Source organism: Nyctereutes procyonoides, unplaced genomic scaffold (genome assembly GCF_905146905.1).
Source record: "Nyctereutes procyonoides isolate TBG_1078 unplaced genomic scaffold, NYPRO_anot_genome, whole genome shotgun sequence".
In the NCBI taxonomy this organism is placed as follows: Eukaryota; Metazoa; Chordata; class Mammalia; order Carnivora; family Canidae; genus Nyctereutes; species Nyctereutes procyonoides.
Window position 1 is genome coordinate 29,603,387 of NW_026575020.1, and position 5,548 is coordinate 29,608,934.

Below are 5,548 nucleotides of genomic sequence, written 5' to 3' on the forward strand. Positions count from 1 at the left end.
ATTTGCATTGCTATTGGACAAGAATCATTTACTCATTTTAAGTTTCCTATGAACTAGCTTCTATCCTTACAGAGTCGTAAAATATCCTAATCAATAGTGAATCAGAAGTCAAGCAAATGTACACATCCCTAGAAAATCAGATGATCCCCAGGTGAAACTGGCATGTTGAACAACACCTGACACCACGCTGAGAGGACATCAGTGTAGTTCTTTTTTCTATTTCCAAGTCTGGATGATTTCTTATTAACAGTAGAAACCAGGAGAGTGGGACACTGGGACAGACAGGAGAGAGAATTTCACAAAGCAAGTGATCAAGTGTCAAATGCAGCAGAACTTGGCTTGGGTCTAGAGGCTTGTTGGCTGTTGGCAACCTTGAGGAGACCAATGTCCATGAAGGAGAAGGTAGATTAATGGTGGAATGTGAAAAAGTATGGACAAGTCTTTTAAAAATTTTGTGAAGACGGAGGCTAGGGGACAAGGAAGGATACTAACATGGTCTTCAATAGGCTTCCATTTTTTGGGAATTGGCCACACCTCCTTTCTCTCTCTCATTCATAGAGAAGGGGAATAAAAATAATAGAAGCCTACCTCTCCTAGGGTAACAAAAGGAAAAGCAATGAAAAGATAATAGAAGCTTCTAATGAAATCAAATGCTACCGGAGGATTGGTAACATGGTCCAGTGACCTGAGGTGATGCCTATTCAGAGATGTCCTTTAATAGCTTTAAATTGGGTACACACAACCCCATGCCTCACATGCCCCAGTTCATGTCTATCCTTGGAACATGTACAGGTTGTTAAGGAAAATGTCCACAGTTAAAGGAAAGCTCGTGAGGCAGCTGACCCTAGTGAGGGAGTTGTATCCATCTTGCCCAACCTCCTACACAGCTAAATTCTTGAAAGGACTGTCTTCCCTCCTTTTCTCTATCTGACCTGACTACTCTGTATCATGGACACTGCTGGTTACTGCCTAGTTCTTGAAATTATACACACTCTTCCATTAAAAAGCCACACTTGGTTTTCCTTTTTTGCCTTCCCTGCTCTGCTGCTCCTGCTCCAGTACCTTTTTGGGTTCTTCCTCTTCACCCAATATTAACAGTTGTTTAGAACTCAATACTAGACGCTCTTTCTCCTCACCCCATACTCAATGTCTAGGCCATCTTATCATATCCATGGCTTCCAGTTCTCCTGCCGTACATTCCTCAGGTTCCCCACATCCTCGTCTCTCTTCTCCTCTCTTCTCTGAGCTCCAAACCCAAATGTCTAACTGCCTACTGCACATCTTCCCTTGAATGTCTCATGGCATCCCTGTTCTCTTCCATATCCCTCATGTCTATCTGCTTCTTTCCATCCTCTTGGCTATCATTCCTCGTCATTCTTTCCATCCCAGCCATCATCATATCCTATCTTGTCTGCAGTGGCTTTCCCATTGATTTTTCTGTTTTTTTTTTCTGGTTCCTCCACCCTCATCCCTCCTCCACACTGTAGCCAGACTGATCTTTTCAGTATGCGTTATCCAGGCCTGCCCTCCTCCTCCTCACTCCCAACATCACCACCTCGGTTTTTGGTTGGGCATATAGGTGAGGGGTAGGGGTTAGGGGAGGGAGGGATGGACAGGTGGGACATGGGGGATTCTTACGGCAGTGAAACTATTCTGTATGAAACTGTAAGGGTGGATATGTGATAGTATACCTTTGTCAAAACTTATACAGTGTACAACACAGAGTGGACTCTGAAGGAAACTGTGGTCTTTAGTAAATGGTGTATCAATACTATCTCATTTGTTGTAATAAATGTACCATACACAGTAAGGCAAGATGTTACTAACAGGGAACCTGAGGGGTAGGAGAGGAGGCTGAGAGGGTATAGAGGGTATATGAGAACTCTTTGTACTTTACTCTCAACTTTTCTATAAACCGAAAACTGTTCCAAAAAATAAAGTCTATTGATTTTAGAAAATCCTGACACCCAGACTATATCCCAGACCAATTAAATCAGGATCTCTAATGGTGGATCCCAGGCATCAGGGTTTTTTTCAAAGCTCCCTAGAAGATCCTAGCATGTAGGCATGTTAATAACTACTGCTTTTTTAAAAAAGATTTATTTATTTATTCATGAGAAAGAGAGAGAGCGGGGCAGAGACATAAGCGGGGCAGAAGGAGAAGCAGGCTCCTCATAGGGAGCCCTATGCGGAACTCAGTCTGGACCCTGTGATCGTGACCTGGGCCAAAGGCAGACACTCAACTGCTGAGCCTCCCAGGCATCCCAATAACTACTGTTTAGACTGAATTCAGAATGGGAGAGGCAGACCACAGCTGGGAGCCTTCTCTCAGCTTTGGAGTGGTTTTCCCAGGAAAGTGGGTAGATATTGGCACAACTTGTCTTAAAGAAGGAGATGGGAGCAACTAAAGGCAAGGGGATCCTTTTCTGTGAAAGTTCAGGTGCCTTAGTGATGGTCCCCTGGACTCAGGGAGACCAAGTAAACAGGTTTAACCAGTTCCTTCCTATGTTGCAGTTCCCCATTATTCCATTCCATTCGGTCGGCATAGACACGTCTGGGCCATGGGAGATAGGCTCTTGAGGAGACCAAAGGGCTAGGGAGGTTAGGGGTGTCACAAGGCTCTTAATGCAGACAGCATCAGCCAATTGCATGGACCGAGGCTAGGAAAGTGATCAGTCTTGCTGAGAATGGAACAGAATGAGCCAGGCAGTAGCAGAAGGCATCTGAGAGAGGAGGCGGGAGGGGCTTCCACCTACATGCCTAGGAGTATGAGGCAGTAGCCTTTGGAAAGGCAAGGGGCTGGAAATCTGGGTTATAGCTTCACGGGAGGCCTGAGCTAGTTTACAGGCTGAGTAGCAGGAACAGGAGACCAGAAAAAGCCAGAGATTTACAGGCCAGAGAATGGCCTTACTAGGGATCAAGTGGAGAGAATGGGGTCCCTGGAGGAAAGACCCCATCTTGTGATACAGCTGAGAGATGCTCTTTGAATGGTCTTCACCATGGTGGAACAGTCAGTGGCAGATATAGGTTGAGAAAGTGACTTCGTCAGTGGGTATGGTTGCAATTCCTGGCCCTTGATTCCAGTCTTGGTGCAAGGGTGTCTCTGAGGTTGTAGACAAGGGAAGGCTTCCTGAAGGAGATGACTTGGAGATGGTGGGGGCTTAGGCAGTGGGGAGGGCAGGGAGGGTGACCACAAAGCTAGGGTGGCTAATGACAGAATGGTCAGCTTGAAGTCAGGGAGGGGACTGGCAGCTGTCCTGGAGAATGAAAGGATCTAGACTTCATTCCCTGGGACATCCTAGCTGGAGAAATAAATGAATCTGAGAGCCCAAGGACAAAGCCAGTTCTTTGTGTGTATGGCAGAGGGGACCTGGATAGGAGATGGTCATTTAAGCTATGGCCACCCAGTCTGGCAGGAGACTGGAGTGGTGCAGGGAGTCCTTGCAGGTCAGGGCTCTGTTCTGCAGGTGAGATGGAGGGAATACCCTTCCCCAGACCCTCCTGGCCTCCTCCTGAGCCTCAGTTAACCTCCAGTGTCTAGTACCACGCATCACATGGCTTCCCCTGGCCTCCCTTGGCAGGGTCCCAATGGCCCAGGAGGCAGGCCTGCTTATTTGCCCAAGGCGAGGCTATGCAGGTGTGCAAGCCTGTGTGCGTGCTGGGACTAAGTAATCTGTAGGGTGTTTATATGGATCCCAGTATGTGTCTGGGTGATCCCTTGGGAAAACTGGAAACCTCAGTTGCCTTTAGGCCTTTAGGCCTCAGTTGCCTTTAGGGCCTCCAGGACAAACCCCAGACTACCCCCTAGTGTCTAGCTAAACACCACTGGCCTAGGCTCAGCTATCCTGTGTGGTTAGGCTTGGAAGAGCAGCCTCTGTCTCTGATTTTCCTAGATAGGCTTTCCCTGTGTGGGGTTCTCCATTTTCCTGGCAGCTGATGTGGGCAGACCTGGGTGGGGTGGGTGGACAGGGGACCTGGGCATAGTCTGGTTCTTCCCTGACTTGCTATGTAATTGAGTGAGACCCAGTTTCCTGGGCCTCAGTTTCCCTACCACAGTGTGCCTCCTAGAGTGGCTGTCCTCATAGGGAAATGACATCATGCACCCGTGATCCTATTCAAAGTTCTTAAGCATGACAATGTGGCCAATCAAACCCAGGCCCAGGGCTTGGTGACCAATGCTTGGGATGAACCAGCCCCTTGGAGGTGGGGCTGACTTTGACAAGCAGGGGCAGGGATGGGGGAAGGCAGTTTTCCGGAGTGGATAGGCCTAAAGAGCTGTGGCGAGTAAGGAGAGAATGGAGTGTGGGGTGTGGTCAGGACAGCATCCAGAGGGTAGTAGGGCTGATGGCAGGGGCCTCAAATGCCAGGCCGACCATTGGAGAAGCATGGAAGGGTTCTGAGAGGGATGGGCATGGTCAGGTGGGTGCCTGAAGATTGCTCTGGTAACCAGTAAGAGGATGGATTAGAGTCCTAAGGACTAAGGCCAGGAGACCACTTGAGAAAATGAGATAGTGGGAAGGAAGTAGAACAGATCTACACATTGGTCTTGACATTGGGGAAACCTTTGTCTGGCTACCAGTGCCCATCTTAGAGAGGGTTTGGTATAATCACTCATGAAACCTTCACAGGATGACCAGGAAACATGCAGTAACAGCTTTGGTATCCACTTCTCAGACAGCAAAACTGATCAGCATGCTGGGTAGCCTTTGGCTTGGTCTCCTGGTTGGTCTTGTTTCAACTAGCTGGGAACTCCACAGATAGGTAAATACAGATCATGCAAGATGTGCTGAGCCTCTAAGGCTGGTTCCAGACAGCCCCAGAAGCAGAAAGTTTTCTTTCTTTTAAGGGCTTCACTTGCTGAGTATTTACTATATACCGAGTACTGCATCAGATGCTTGGCACAAAGACTTCATTTAACTTCACAAGAACCCCCCCCCCCCGAGGAGGTGCTGATATTATCCACATTCTACCAATAAGGAAACCAAGACTCCTCCAATGGCTTGCCAAAGATCACACACAGCTTTTCCTTTAAGTGGGAAAGCTTGGATTCAAGCTCAAGCCAGTCTGACCTCAATGATGACTCTTCATGATGGCCACGGAGGGCGTACTGTGAGCATGAAACCGCAGGGGGCAGAAAGCCCATGCTGGTGCCCAAGGCTAAAGGGGCCCAGTGTCTTTACTGGGCTCATGTCACAGGGACTCCTGTGGTGATGAGGAGTGGTAATGGCTTCCAAGGATCAGACCTTGGGCTCCCTAGGCCCCTGGGAAACATGGGCATCCCACTGGCCCTAAACACCCTGTTCTTCCCAAGGAAGGGCCATGGAACCTGCTCAGGAGACTGAATTACATCCTTACCCTCCAGAGCCAGCCTTTCCCCCTCCCTCTGTCCTGGACTCCTTTTCACTCTCCCCTCCCCCACAGAGCTCCTCTCACCACTATCCTGCTCAGACCCTTCCAGAACTAGCAAAGCCATTGGTCCAGGTGGTGAGAAAGAGCACACATCCAGATATTGAAAATGTACACACAAAGTTTTTGTTTTTAACTCAAG